Here is a 15,420-nt window from a genome sequence, read left to right as displayed (position 1 = left end):
TGCTTGTTTGTTATTGAGGCCTGATGTGTTATTGACAAAGCTTTTTGATAAGCGGATGCCCATTGTATTGCACATAACCCAGATAGTTCGACAGTAGGCTATATATGAAAGTTGCCCTTCTTATAAGCCTGTTTTTTATTATATGTGCTCAAAGCTAGGTTACGTGCACTCACACAGTATCAAAAGTTATATATAAACTCTCACAAGCGCGTGGCACTTCGGTGATCGCCCGTAACTTGGCGAGAGTTTAATTTTTCGATTAAGTCCGGTTCAATAAAAATGTATCAACGTTAATAGTCAGTCAGTTTAACTAAATTTAATGAGATATCTACTAGGGATGCAAAATGAAGGCTTTGAACCTGCGCTAAAGTACTGAATTGACGTAGATCTCACTATGTAATACTAGATATAGGTAGATTTCAAGCTATGGTAAAACTCGTGCTCAACCGTGTGGCGCATCGTGCTAAGTGTCAGATATACGCTCGTTACCACACCTCTGATTACTCTGCGTCGGTTCGAATTCCATTAAGGGATAGTTTTCAGAACCCTTCGTCGTCGTAAGGTAGTCCATGTTACCGCAGGTAAGTTACGGCTTCCGCTACCATTAAGTGCTTGCTTCCGAAATGAAATAACTGGCCTTGACTGATAACCGGGCGATTGGCGTGATCCGTCATATGATTAATTAAGTCGTCTTATCTCGATTTCCCATATCCTAACTCACTCCATAGTAGCACCGATTATTCTGCCATATATAGTAGGCCTATATCTATTAAGACGCATTCGAAATATCAATGACGGGTCTCAGTGACTATTCGTAAAGTTGCGTTTCGCCCCTGTTAGTTATTATTCAGTCCTCGACAATCTGAAATATTTTATAACATATTCATTTTAAATTATGTTTTGTTCAGACAGCATTCCTTTTATTTTTGATAAAAGCGAAAAGCCTACGGCACCCGGTATTCCCAGCCGGTCACCCATGCAAGTACTAACCGAGCCCGACGTTGCTTAACTTCCGAGATCGAACGAGATCGGGTGTATTCAACGTGGTATGGTCGTAGGCGATATCGACGAGACATATTCGGTTATTTATATTTAGGCAACGCCTAATGAGAGAGAAGCGAAGCGCAACTGTTTCGTTTGTAGAGTCACAAACAATGAAACTCAGGCAGTCGCTGTTTCGCTCGATGGCTTACCGCCGACACTTTCTACCAGTGTCAAATTTTGTTATTATTGATTACATGCGTTAATTTATTGATTGCATGTTTTTCCTCATAGGTATTTAATCTCTGGTGTATGGCTTAACGCAAGCATCGAGTCGCTGATATAACTCGCTTGTTTGTTATTGAGGCCTGACGTGTTATTGACAAAGCTTTTTGATAAGCGGATGCCCATTGTATTGCACATAACCCAGATAGTTCGACAGTATATATGAAAGTTGCCCTTCTTATAAGCTTGTTTTTTATTATATGTGCTCAAAGCTAGGTTACGTGCACTCACACAGTATCAAAAGTTATATATAAACTCTCACAAGCGCGTGGCACTTCGGTGATCGCCCGTAACTTGGCGAGAGTTTAATTTTTCGATTAAGTCCGGTTCAATAAAAATGTATCAACGTTAATAGTCAGTCAGTTTAACTAAATTTAATGAGATATCTACTAGGGATGCAAAATGAAGGCTTTGAACCTGCGCTAAAGTACTGAATTGACGTAGATCTCACTATGTAATACTAGATATAGGTAGATTTCAAGCTATGGTAAAACTCGTGCTCAACCGTGTGGCGCATCGTGCTAAGTGTCAGATATACGCTCGTTACCACACCTCTGATTACTCTGCGTGGGTTCGAATTCCATTAAGGGATAATCTTCAGAACCCTTCGTCGTCGTAAGGTAGTCCATGTTACCGCAGGTAAGTTACGGCTTCCGCTACCATTAAGTGCTTGCTTCCGAAATGAAATAACTGGCCTTGACTGATAACCGGGCGATTGGCGTGATCCGTCATATGATTAATTAAGTCGTTTTATCTCGATTTCTCATATCCTAACTCACTCCATAGTAGCACCGATTATTCTGCCATATATAGTAGGCCTATATATATTAAGACGCATTCGAAATATCGATGACGGGTCTCAGTGACTATTCGTAAAGTTGCGTTTCGCCCCTGTTAGTTATTATTCAGTCCTCGACAATCTGAAATATTTTATAACATATTCATTTTAAATTATGTTTTGTTAAGACAGCATTTCTTTTATTTTTGATAAAAGCGAAAAGCCTACGGCACCCGGTATTCCCAGCCGGTCACCCATGCAAGTACTAACGGAGCCCGACGTTGCCTAACTTCCGAGATCGAACGAGATCGGGTGTATTCAACGTGGTATGGTCGTAGGCGATATCGACGAGACATATTCGGTTATTTATATTTAGGCAACGCCTAATGAGAGAGAATCGAAGCGCAACTGTTTCGTTTGTAGAGTCACAAACAATGAAACTCAGGCAGTCGCTGTTTCGCTCAGTGGCTTACCGCCGACATTTTCTACCAGTGTCAAATTTTGTTATTATTGATTACATGCGTTAATTTATTGATTGCATGTTTTTCCTCATAGGTATTTTATCTCTGGTGTATGGCTTAACGCAAGCATCGAGTCCCTGATATAACTCGCTTGTTTGTTATTGAGGCCTGACGTGTTATTGACAAAGCTTTTTGATAAGCGGATGCCCATTGTATTGCACATAACCCAGATAGTTCGACAGTATATATGAAAGTTGCCCTTCTTATAAGCTTATTTTTTATTATATGTGCTCAAAGCTAGGTTACGTGCACTCACACAGTATCAAAAGTTATATATAAACTCTCACAAGCGCGTGGCACTTCGGTGATCGCCCGTAACTTGGCGAGAGTTTAATTTTTCGATTAAGTCCGGTTCAATAAAAATGTATCAACGTTAATAGTCAGTCAGTCTAACTAAATTTAATGAGATATCTACTAGGGATGCAAAATGAAGGCTTTGAACCTGCGCTAAAGTACTGAATTGACGTAGATCTCACTATGTAATACTAGATATAGGTAGATTTCAAGCTATGGTAAAACTCGTGCTCAACCGTGTGGCGCATCGTGCTAAGTGTCAGATATACGCTCGTTACCACACCTCTGATTACTCTGCGTGGGTTCGAATTCCATTAAGGGATAGTTTTCAGATAACCTTCGTCGTCGTAAGGTAGTCCATGTTACCGCAGGTAAGTTACGGCTTCCGCTACCATTAAGTGCTTGCTTCCGAAATGAAATAACTGGCCTTGACTGATAACCGGGCGATTGGCCGTGATCCGTCATATGATTAATTAAGTCGTCTTATCTCGATTTCCCATATCCTAACTCACTCCATAGTAGCACCGATTATTCTGCCATATTTGTAGGCCTATATCTATTAAGACGCATTCGAAATATCGATGACGGGTCTCAGTGACTATTCGTAAAGTTGCGTTTCGCCCCTGTTAGTTATTTATTATTCAGTCCTCGACAATCTGAAATATTTTATAACATATTCATTTTAAATTATGTTTTGTTCAGACAGCATTCCTTTTATTTTTGATAAAAGCGAAAAGCCTACGGCACCCGGTATTCCCAGCCGGTCACCCATGCAAGTACTAACCGAGCCCGACGTTGCTTAACTTCCGAGATCGAACGAGATCGGGTGTATTCAACGTGGTATGGTCGTAGGCGATATCGACGAGACATATTCGGTTATTTATATTTAGGCAACGCCTAATGAGAGAGAAGCGAAGCGCAACTGTTTCGTTTGTAGAGTCACAAACAATGAAACTCAGGCAGTCGCTGTTTCGCTCAGTGGCTTACCGCCGACATTTTCTACCAGTGTCAAATTTTGTTATTATTGATTACATGCGTTAATTTATTGATTGCATGTTTTTCCTCATAGGTATTTTATCTCTGGTGTATGGCTTAACGCAAGCATCGAGTCGCTGATATAACTCGCTTGTTTGTTATTGAGGCCTGACGTGTTATTGACAAAGCTTTTTGATAAGCGGATGCCCATTGTATTGCACATAACCCAGATAGTTCGACAGTATATATGAAAGTTGCCCTTCTTATAAGCTTGTTTTTTATTATATGTGCTCAAAGCTAGGTTACGTGCACTCACACAGTATCAAAAGTTATATATAAACTCTCACAAGCGCGTGGCACTTCGGTGATCGCCCGTAACTTGGCGAGAGTTTAATTTTTCGATTAAGTCCGGTTCAATAAAAATGTATCAACGTTAATAGTCAGTCAGTCTAACTAAATTTAATGAGATATCTACTAGGGATGCAAAATGAAGGCTTTGAACCTGCGCTAATGTACTGAATTGACGTAGATCTCACTATGTAATACTAGATATAGGTAGATTTCAAGCTATGGTAAAACTCGTGCTCAACCGTGTGGCGCATCGTGCTAAGTGTCAGATATACGCTCGTTACCACACCTCTGATTACTCTGCGTGGGTTCGAATTCCATTAAGGGATAGTTTTCAGAAAACCTTCGTCGTCGTAAGGTAGTCCATGTTACCGCAGGTAAGTTACGGCTTCCGCTACCATTAAGTGCTTGCTTCCGAAATGAAATAACTGGCCTTGACTGATAACCGGGCGATTGGCCGTGATCCGTCATATGACTAATTAAGTCGTCTTATCTCGATTTCCCATATCCTAACTCACTCCATAGTAGCACCGATTATTCTGCCATATATAGTAGGCCTATATCTATTAAGACGCATTCGAAATATCGATGACGGGTCTCAGTGAATATTCGTAAAGTTGCGTTTCGCCCCTGTTAGTTATTATTCAGTCCTCGACAATCTGAAATATTTTATAACATATTCATTTTAAATTATGTTTTGTTAAGACAGCATTCCTTTTATTTTTGATAAAAGCGAAAAGCCTACGGCACCCGGTATTCCCAGCCGGTCACCCATGCAAGTACTAACCGAGCCCGACGTTGCCTAACTTCCGAGATCGGGTGTATTCAACGTGGTATGGTCGTAGGCGATATCGACGAGACATATTCGGTTATTTATATTTAGGCAACGCCTAATGAGAGAGAAGCGAAGCGCAACTGTTTCGTTTGTAGAGTCACAAACAATGAAACTCAGGCAGTCGCTGTTTCGCTCAGTGGCTTACCGCCGACATTTTCTACCAGTGTCAAATTTTGTTATTATTGATTACATGCGTTAATTTATTGATTGCATGTTTTTCCTCATAGGTATTTTATCTCTGGTGTATGGCTTAACGCAAGCATCGAGTCGCTGATATAACTCGCTTGTTTGTTATTGAGGCCTGACATGTTATTGACAAAGCTTTTTGATAAGCGGATGCCCATTGTATTGCACATAACCCAGATAGTTCGACAGTATATATGAAAGTTGCCCTTCTTATAAGCTTGTTTTTTATTATATGTGCTCAAAGCTAGGTTACGTGCACTCACACAGTATCAAAAGTTATATATAAACTCTCACAAGCGCGTGGCACTTCGGTGATCGCCCGTAACTTGGCGAGAGTTTAATTTTTCGATTAAGTCCGGTTCAATAAAAATGTATCAACGTTAATAGTCAGTCAGTCTAACTAAATTTAATGAGATATCTACTAGGGATGCAAAATGAAGGCTTTGAACCTGCGCTAAAGTACTGAATTGACGTAGATCTCACTATGTAATACTAGATATAGGTAGATTTCAAGCTATGGTAAAACTCGTGCTCAACCGTGTGGCGCATCGTGCTAAGTGTCAGATATACGCTCGTTACCACACCTCTGATTACTCTGCGTGGGTTCGAATTCCATTAAGGGATAGTTTTCAGAAAACCTTCGTCGTCGTAAGGTAGTCCATGTTACCGCAGGTAAGTTACGGCTTCCGCTACCATTAAGTGCTTGCTTCCGAAATGAAATAACTGGCCTTGACTGATAACCGGGCGATTGGCCGTGATCCGTCATATGATTAATTAAGTCGTCTTATCTCGATTTCCCATATCCTAACTCACTCCATAGTAGCACCGATTATTCTGCCATATATAGTAGGCCTATATCTATTAAGACGCATTCGAAATATCGATGACGGGTCTCAGTGACTATTCGTAAAGTTGCGTTTCGCCCCTGTTAGTTATTATTCAGTCCTCGACAATCTGAAATATTTTATAACATATTCATTTTAAATTATGTTTTGTTAAGACAGCATTCCTTTTATTTTTGATAAAAGCGAAAAGCCTACGGCACCCGGTATTCCCAGCCGGTCACCCATGCAAGTACTAACCGAGCCCGACGTTGCCTAACTTCCGAGATCGAACGAGATCGGGTGTATTCAACGTGGTATGGTCGTAGGCGATATCGACGAGACATATTCGGTTATTTATATTTAGGCAACGCCTAATGAGAGAGAAGCGAAGCGCAACTGTTTCGTTTGTACAGTCACAAACAATGAAACTCAGGCAGTCGCTGTTTCGCTCAGTGGCTTACCGCCGACATTTTCTACCAGTGTCAAATTTTGTTATTATTGATTACATGCGTTAATTTATTGATTGCATGTTTTTCCTCATAGGTATTTTATCTCTGGTGTATGGCCTAACGCAAGCATCGAGTCCCTGATATAACTCGCTTGTTTGTTATTGAGGCCTGACGTGTTATTGACAAAGCTTTTTGATAAGCGGATGCCCATTGTATTGCACATAACCCAGATAGTTCGACAGTATATATGAAAGTTGCCCTTCTTATAAGCTTGTTTTTTATTATATGTGCTCAAAGCTAGGTTACGTGCACTCACACAGTATCAAAAGTTATATATAAACTCTCACAAGCGCGTGGCACTTCGGTGATCGCCCGTAACTTGGCGAGAGTTTAATTCTTCGATTAAGTCCGGTTCAATAAAAATGTATCAACGTTAATAGTCAGTCAGTCTAACTAAATTTAATGAGATATCTACTAGGGATGCAAAATGAAGGCTTTGAACCTGCGCTAAAGTACTGAATTGACGTAGATCTCACTATGTAATACTAGATATAGGTAGATTTCAAGCTATGGTAAAACTCGTGCTCAACCGTGTGGCGCATCGTGCTAAGTGTCAAATATACGCTCGTTACCACACCTCTGATTACTCTGCGTGGGTTCGAATTCCATTAGGGGATAGTTTTCAGAACCCTTCGTCGTCGTAAGGTAGTCCATGTTACCGCAGGTAAGTTACGGCTTCCGCTACCATTAAGTGCTTGCTTCCGAAATGAAATAACTGGCCTTGACTGATAACCGGGCGATTGGCGTGATCCGTCATATGATTAATTAAGTCGTCTTATCTCGATTTCTCATATCCTAACTCACTCCATAGTAGCACCGATTATTCTGCCATATATAGCAGGCCTATACCTATTAAGACGCATTCGAAATATCGATGACGGGTCTCAGTGACTATTCGTAAAGTTGCGTTTCGCCCCTGTTAGTTATTATTCAGTCCTCGACAATCTGAAATATTTTATAACATATTCATTTTAAATTATGTTTTGTTCAGACAGCATTCCTTTTATTTTTGATAAAAGCGAAAAGCCTACGGCACCCGGTATTCCCAGCCGGTCACCCATGCAAGTACTAACCGAGCCCGACGTTGCCTAACTTCCGAGATCGAACGATATCGGGTGTATTCAACGTGGTATGGTCGTAGGCGATATCGACGAGACATATTCGGTTATTTATATTTAGGCAACGCCTAATGAGAGAGAAGCGAAGCGCAACTGTTTCGTTTGTACAGTCACAAACAATGAAACTCAGGCAGTCGCTGTTTCGCTCAGTGGCTTACCGCCGACATTTTCTACCAGTGTCAAATTTTGTTATTATTGATTACATGCGTTAATTTATTGATTGCATGTTTTTCCTCATAGGTATTTTATCTCTGGTGTATGGCTTAACGCAAGCATCGAGTCGCTGATATAACTCGCTTGTTTGTTATTGAGGCCTGACGTGTTATTGACAAAGCTTTTTGATAAGCGGATGCCCATTGTATTGCACATAACCCAGATAGTTCGACAGTATATATGAAAGTTGCCCTTCTTATAAGCTTGTTTTTTATTATATGTGCTCAAAGCTAGGTTACGTGCACTCACACAGTATCAAAAGTTATATATAAACTCTCACAAGCGCGTGGCACTTCGGTGATCGCCCGTAACTTGGCGAGAGTTTAATTTTTCGATTAAGTCCGGTTCAATAAAAATGTATCAACGTTAATAGTCAGTCAGTCTAACTAAATTTAATGAGATATCTACTAGGGATGCAAAATGAAGGCTTTGAACCTGCGCTAAAGTACTGAATTGACGTAGATCTCACTATGTAATACTAGATATAGGTAGATTTCAAGCTATGGTAAAACTCGTGCTCAACCGTGTGGCGCATCGTGCTAAGTGTCAGATATACGCTCGTTACCACACCTCTGATTACTCTGCGTGGGTTCGAATTCCATTAAGGAATAGTTTTCAGAAAACCTTCGTCGTCGTAAGGTAGTCCATGTTACCGCAGGTAAGTTACGGCTTCCGCTACCATTAAGTGCTTGCTTCCGAAATGAAATAACTGGCCTTGACTGATAACCGGGCGATTGGCCGTGATCCGTCATATGATTAATTAAGTCGTCTTATCTCGATTTCCCATATCCTAACTCACTCCATAGTAGCACCGATTATTCTGCCATATATAGTAGGCCTATATCTATTAAGACGCATTCGAAATATCGATGACGGGTCTCAGTGACTATTCGTAAAGTTGCGTTTCGCCCCTGTTAGTTATTATTCAGTCCTCGACAATCTGAAATATTTTATAACATATTCATTTTAAATTATGTTTTGTTAAGACAGCATTCCTTTTATTTTTGATAAAAGCGAAAAGCCTACGGCACCCGGTATTCCCAGCCGGTCACCCATGCAAGTACTAACCGAGCCCGACGTTGCCTAACTTCCGAGATCGAACGAGATCGGGTGTATTCAACGTGGTATGGTCGTAGGCGATATCGACGAGACATATTCGGTTATTTATATTTAGGCAACACCTAATGAGAGAGAAGCGAAGCGCAACTGTTTCGTTTGTACAGTCACAAACAATGAAACTCAGGCAGTCGCTGTTTCGCTCAGTGGCTTACCGCCGACATTTTCTACCAGTGTCAAATTTTGTTATTATTGATTACATGCGTTAATTTATTGATTGCATGTTTTTCCTCATAGGTATTTTATCTCTGGTGTATGGCCTAACGCAAGCATCGAGTCCCTGATATAACTCGCTTGTTTGTTATTGAGGCCTGACGTGTTATTGACAAAGCTTTTTGATAAGCGGATGCCCATTGTATTGCACATAACCCAGATAGTTCGACAGTATATATGAAAGTTGCCCTTCTTATAAGCTTGTTTTTTATTATATGTGCTCAAAGCTAGGTTACGTGCACTCACACAGTATCAAAAGTTATATATAAACTCTCACAAGCTCGTGGCACTTCGGTGATCGCCCGTAACTTGGCGAGAGTTTAATTTTTCGATTAAGTCCGGTTCAATAAAAATGTATCAACGTTAATAGTCAGTCAGTCTAACTAAATTTAATGAGATATCTACTAGGGATGCAAAATGAAGGCTTTGAACCTGCGCTAAAGTACTGAATTGACGTAGATCTCACTATGTAATACTAGATATAGGTAGATTTCAAGCTATGGTAAAACTCGTGCTCAACCGTGTGGCGCATCGTGCTAAGTGTCAGATATACGCTCGTTACCACACCTCTGATTACTCTGCGTGGGTTCGAATTCCATTAAGGGATAGTTTTCAGAACCCTTCGTCGTCGTAAGGTAGTCCATGTTACCGCAGGTAAGTTACGGCTTCCGCTACCATTAAGTGCTTGCTTCCGAAATGAAATAACTGGCCTTGACTGATAACCGGGCGATTGGCGTGATCCGTCATATGATTAATTAAGTCGTCTTATCTCGATTTCTCATATCCTAACTCACTCCATAGTAGCACCGATTATTCTGCCATATATAGCAGGCCTATACCTATTAAGACGCATTCGAAATATCGATGACGGGTCTCAGTGACTATTCGTAAAGTTGCGTTTCGCCCCTGTTAGTTATTATTCAGTCCTCGACAATCTGAAATATTTTATAACATATTCATTTTAAATTATGTTTTGTTCGAACAGCATTCCTTTTATTTTTGATAAAAGCGAAAAGCCTACGGCACCCGGTATTCCCAGCCGGTCACCCATGCAAGTACTAACCGAGCCCGACGTTGCTTAACTTCCGAGATCGGGTGTATTCAACGTGGTATGGTCGTAGGCGATATCGACGAGACATATTCGGTTATTTATATTTAGGCAACGCCTAATGAGAGAGAAGCGAAGCGCAACTGTTTCGTTTGTAGAGTCACAAACAATGAAACTCAGGCAGTCGCTGTTTCGCTCAGTGGCTTACCGCCGACATTTTCTACCAGTGTCAAATTTTGTTATTATTGATTACATGCGTTAATTTATTGATTGCATGTTTTTCCTCATAGATATTTTATCTCTGGTGTATGGCTTAACGCAAGCATCGAGTCGCTGATATAACTCGCTTGTTTGTTATTGAGGCCTGACGTGTTATTGACAAAGCTTTTTGATAAGCGAATGCCCATTGTATTGCACATAACCCAGATAGTTCGACAGTATATATGAAAGTTGCCCTTCTTTTAAGCTTGTTTTTTATTATATGTGCTCAAAGCTAGGTTACGTGCACTCACACAGTATCAAAAGTTATATATAAACTCTCACAAGCGCGTGGCACTTCGGTGATCGCCCGTAACTTGGCGAGAGTTTAATTTTTCGATTAAGTCCGGTTCAATAAAAATGTATCAACGTTAATAGTCAGTCAGTCTAACTAAATTTAATGAGATATCTACTAGGGATGCAAAATGAAGGCTTTGAACCTGCGCTAAAGTACTGATTTGACGTAGATCTCACTATGTAATACTAGATATAGGTAGATTTCAAGCTATGGTAAAACTCGTGCTCAACCGTGTGGCGCATCGTGCTAAGTGTCAGATATACGCTCGTTACCACACCTCTGATTACTCTGCGTGGGTTCGAATTCCATTAAGGGATAGTTTTCAGAACCCTTCGTCGTCGTAAGGTAGTCAATGTTACCGCAGGTAAGTTACGGCTTCCGCTACCATTAAGTGCTTGCTTCCGAAATGAAATAACTGGCCTTGACTGATAACCGGGCGATTGGCGTGATCCGTCATATGACTAATTAAGTCGTCTTATCTCGATTTCTCATATCCTAACTCACTCCATAGTAGCACCGATTATTCTGCCATATATAGTAGGCCTATATCTATTAAGACGCATTCGAAATATCGATGACGGGTCTCAGTGACTATTCGTAAAGTTGCGTTTCGCCCCTGTTAGTTATTTATTATTCAGTCCTCGACAATCTGAAATATTTTATAACATATTCATTTTAAATTATGTTTTGTTCAGACAGCATTCCTTTTATTTTTGATAAAAGCGAAAAGCCTACGGCACCCGGTATTCCCAGCCGGTCACCCATGCAAGTACTAACCGAGCCCGACGTTGCTTAACTTCCGAGATCGAACGAGATCGGGTGTATTCAACGTGGTATGGTCGTAGGCGATATCGACGAGACATATTCGGTTATTTATATTTAGGCAACGCCTAATGAGAGAGAAGCGAAGCGCAACTGTTTCGTTTGTAGAGTCACAAACAATGAAACTCAGGCAGTCGCTGTTTCGCTCAGTGGCTTACCGCCGACATTTTCTACCAGTGTCAAATTTTGTTATTATTGATTACATGCGTTAATTTATTGATTGCATGTTTTTCCTCATAGGTATTTTATCTCTGGTGTATGGCTTAACGCAAGCATCGAGTCGCTGATATAACTCGCTTGTTTGTTATTGAGGCCTGACATGTTATTGACAAAGCTTTTTGATAAGCGGATGCCCATTGTATTGCACATAACCCAGATAGTTCGACAGTATATATGAAAGTTGCCCTTCTTATAAGCTTGTTTTTTATTATATGTGCTCAAAGCTAGGTTACGTGCACTCACACAGTATCAAAAGTTATATATAAACTCTCACAAGCGCGTGGCACTTCGGTGATCGCCGGTAACTTGGCGAGAGTTTAATTTTTCGATTAAGTCCGGTTCAATAAAAATGTATCAACGTTAATAGTCAGTCAGTCTAACTAAATTTAATGAGATATCTACTAGGGATGCAAAATGAAGGCTTTGAACCTGCGCTAAAGTACTGAATTGACGTAGATCTCACTATGTAATACTAGATATAGGTAGATTTCAAGCTATGGTAAAACTCGTGCTCAACCGTGTGGCGCATCGTGCTAAGTGTCAGATATACGCTCGTTACCACACCTCTGATTACTCTGCGTGGGTTCGAATTCCATTAAGGGATAGTTTTCAGAAAACCTTCGTCGTCGTAAGGTAGTCCATGTTACCGCAGGTAAGTTACGGCTTCCGCTACCATTAAGTGCTTGCTTCCGAAATGAAATAACTGGCCTTGACTGATAACCGGGCGATTGGCCGTGATCCGTCATATGATTAATTAAGTCGTCTTATCTCGATTTCCCATATCCTAACTCACTCCATAGTAGCACCGATTATTCTGCCATATATAGTAGGCCTATATCTATTAAGACGCATTCGAAATATCGATGACGGGTCTCAGTGACTATTCGTAAAGTTGCGTTTCGCCCCTGTTAGTTATTATTCAGTCCTCGACAATCTGAAATATTTTATAACATATTCATTTTAAATTATGTTTTGTTAAGACAGCATTCCTTTTATTTTTGATAAAAGCGAAAAGCCTACGGCACCCGGTATTCCCAGCCGGTCACCCATGCAAGTACTAACCGAGCCCGACGTTGCCTAACTTCCGAGATCGAACGAGATCGGGTGTATTCAACGTGGTATGGTCGTAGGCGATATCGACGAGACATATTCGGTTATTTATATTTAGGCAACGCCTAATGAGAGAGAAGCGAAGCGCAACTGTTTCGTTTGTACAGTCACAAACAATGAAACTCAGGCAGTCGCTGTTTCGCTCAGTGGCTTACCGCCGACATTTTCTACCAGTGTCAAATTTTGTTATTATTGATTACATGCGTTAATTTATTGATTGCATGTTTTTCCTCATAGGTATTTTATCTCTGGTGTATGGCCTAACGCAAGCATCGAGTCCCTGATATAACTCGCTTGTTTGTTATTGAGGCCTGACGTGTTATTGACAAAGCTTTTTGATAAGCGGATGCCCATTGTATTGCACATAACCCAGATAGTTCGACAGTATATATGAAAGTTGCCCTTCTTATAAGCTTGTTTTTTATTATATGTGCTCAAAGCTAGGTTACGTGCACTCACACAGTATCAAAAGTTATATATAAACTCTCACAAGCGCGTGGCACTTCGGTGATCGCCCGTAACTTGGCGAGAGTTTAATTTTTCGATTAAGTCCGGTTCAATAAAAATGTATCAACGTTAATAGTCAGTCAGTCTAACTAAATTTAATGAGATATCTACAAGGGATGCAAAATGAAGGCTTTGAACCTGCGCTGAAGTACTGAATTGACGTAGATCTCACTATGTAATACTAGATATAGGTAGATTTCAAGCTATGGTAAAACTCGTGCTCAACCGTGTGGCGCATCGTGCTAAGTGTCAGATATACGCTCGTTACCACACCTCTGATTACTCTGCGTGGGTTCGAATTCCATTAGGGGATAGTTTTCAGAACCCTTCGTCGTCGTAAGGTAGTCCATGTTACCGCAGGTAAGTTACGGCTTCCGCTACCATTAAGTGCTTGCTTCCGAAATGAAATAACTGGCCTTGACTGATAACCGGGCGATTGGCGTGATCCGTCATATGATTAATTAAGTCGTCTTATCTCGATTTCTCATATCCTAACTCACTCCATAGTAGCACCGATTATTCTGCCATATATAGCAGGCCTATACCTATTAAGACGCATTCGAAATATCGATGACGGGTCTCAGTGACTATTCGTAAAGTTGCGTTTCGCCCCTGTTAGTTATTATTCAGTCCTCGACAATCTGAAATATTTTATAACATATTCATTTTAAATTATGTTTTGTTCAGACAGCATTCCTTTTATTTTTGATAAAAGCGAAAAGCCTACGGCACCCGGTATTCCCAGCCGGTCACCCATGCAAGTACTAACCGAGCCCGACGTTGCCTAACTTCCGAGATCGGGTGTATTCAACGTGGTATGGTCGTAGGCGATATCGACGAGACATATTCGGTTATTTATATTTAGGCAACGCCTAATGAGAGAGAAGCGAAGCGCAACTGTTTCGTTTGTACAGTCACAAACAATGAAACTCAGGCAGTCGCTGTTTTGCTCAGTGGCTTACCGCCGACATTTTCTACCAGTGTCAAATTTTGTTATTATTGATTACATGCGTTAATTTATTGATTGCATGTTTTTCCTCATAGGTATTTTATCTCTGGTGTATGGCCTAACGCAAGCATCGAGTCCCTGATACAACTCGCTTGTTTGTTATTGAGGCCTGACGTGTTATTGACAAAGCTTTTTGATAAGCGGATGCCCATTGTATTGCACATAACCCAGATAGTTCGACAGTATATATGAAAGTTGCCCTTCTTATAGGCTTGTTTTTTATTATATGTGCTCAAAGCTAGGTTACGTGCACTCACACAGTATCAAAAGTTATATATAAACTCTCACAAGCGCGTGGCACTTCGGTGATCGCCGGTAACTTGGCGAGAGTTTAATTTTTCGATTAAGTCCGGTTCAATAAAAATGTATCAACGTTAATAGTCAGTCAGTCTAACTAAATTTAATGAGATATCTACTAGGGATGCAAAATGAAGGCTTTGAACCTGCGCTAAAGTACTGAATTGACGTAGATCTCACTATGTAATACTAGATATAGGTAGATTTCAAGCTATGGTAAAACTCGTGCTCAACCGTGTGGCGCATCGTGCTAAGTGTCAGATATACGCTCGTTACCACACCTCTGATTACTCTGCGTCGGTTCGAATTCCATTAAGGGATAGTTTTCAGAACCCTTCGTCGTCGTAAGGTAGTCCATGTTACCGCAGGTAAGTTACGGCTTCCGCTACCATTAAGTGCTTGCTTCCGAAATGAAATAACTGGCCTTGACTGATAACCGGGCGATTGGCGTGATCCGTCATATGACTAATTAAGTCGTCTTATCTCGATTTCTCATATCCTAACTCACTCCATAGTAGCACCGATTATTCTGCCATATATAGTAGGCCTATATCTATTAAGACGCATTCGAAATATCGATGACGGGTCTCAGTGACTATTCGTAAAGTTGCGTTTCGCCCCTGTTAGTTATTTATTATTCAGTCCTCGACAATCTG

At 40.7% G+C, this 15,420-nt stretch overlaps 6 non-coding genes and 5 pseudogenes across 6 annotated transcripts; all 11 read right to left on the bottom strand.

Annotated features, from left to right (window-relative positions):
- Positions 1–941: 941 nt before the first annotated feature.
- LOC144430332 (5S ribosomal RNA) lies at positions 942–1,060 on the bottom strand. Its single transcript, XR_013479458.1, has one exon. It is a non-coding gene; the product is annotated as a 5S ribosomal RNA (ribosomal RNA).
- Positions 1,061–2,265: 1,205 nt separating this feature from the next.
- LOC144430102 (5S ribosomal RNA) lies at positions 2,266–2,384 on the bottom strand (annotated as a pseudogene).
- A 1,210-nt stretch (positions 2,385–3,594) lies between these two features.
- Positions 3,595–3,713, bottom strand: LOC144430329 (5S ribosomal RNA). Its single transcript, XR_013479456.1, has one exon. It is a non-coding gene; the product is annotated as a 5S ribosomal RNA (ribosomal RNA).
- Positions 3,714–4,920: 1,207 nt separating this feature from the next.
- LOC144430166 (5S ribosomal RNA) lies at positions 4,921–5,029 on the bottom strand (annotated as a pseudogene).
- A 1,207-nt stretch (positions 5,030–6,236) lies between these two features.
- Positions 6,237–6,355, bottom strand: LOC144430071 (5S ribosomal RNA). Its single transcript, XR_013479317.1, has one exon. It is a non-coding gene; the product is annotated as a 5S ribosomal RNA (ribosomal RNA).
- A 1,205-nt stretch (positions 6,356–7,560) lies between these two features.
- Positions 7,561–7,679, bottom strand: LOC144430098 (5S ribosomal RNA; annotated as a pseudogene).
- A 1,207-nt stretch (positions 7,680–8,886) lies between these two features.
- On the bottom strand, positions 8,887–9,005 carry LOC144430070 (5S ribosomal RNA). The gene has a single exon (XR_013479316.1). It is a non-coding gene; the product is annotated as a 5S ribosomal RNA (ribosomal RNA).
- A 1,205-nt stretch (positions 9,006–10,210) lies between these two features.
- On the bottom strand, positions 10,211–10,319 carry LOC144430126 (5S ribosomal RNA; annotated as a pseudogene).
- Positions 10,320–11,528: 1,209 nt separating this feature from the next.
- On the bottom strand, positions 11,529–11,647 carry LOC144430328 (5S ribosomal RNA). The gene has a single exon (XR_013479455.1). It is a non-coding gene; the product is annotated as a 5S ribosomal RNA (ribosomal RNA).
- Positions 11,648–12,854: 1,207 nt separating this feature from the next.
- LOC144430069 (5S ribosomal RNA) lies at positions 12,855–12,973 on the bottom strand. The gene has a single exon (XR_013479315.1). It is a non-coding gene; the product is annotated as a 5S ribosomal RNA (ribosomal RNA).
- A 1,205-nt stretch (positions 12,974–14,178) lies between these two features.
- LOC144430165 (5S ribosomal RNA) lies at positions 14,179–14,287 on the bottom strand (annotated as a pseudogene).
- Between the last annotated feature and the right edge of the window lie 1,133 nt (positions 14,288–15,420).

Source organism: Styela clava, chromosome 11 (genome assembly GCF_964204865.1).
Source record: "Styela clava chromosome 11, kaStyClav1.hap1.2, whole genome shotgun sequence".
NCBI classification, from domain to species: Eukaryota; Metazoa; Chordata; class Ascidiacea; order Stolidobranchia; family Styelidae; genus Styela; species Styela clava.
Note: the sequence above shows the minus strand (reverse complement) of the source record. Positions and strands in the feature narration are given on the sequence as shown.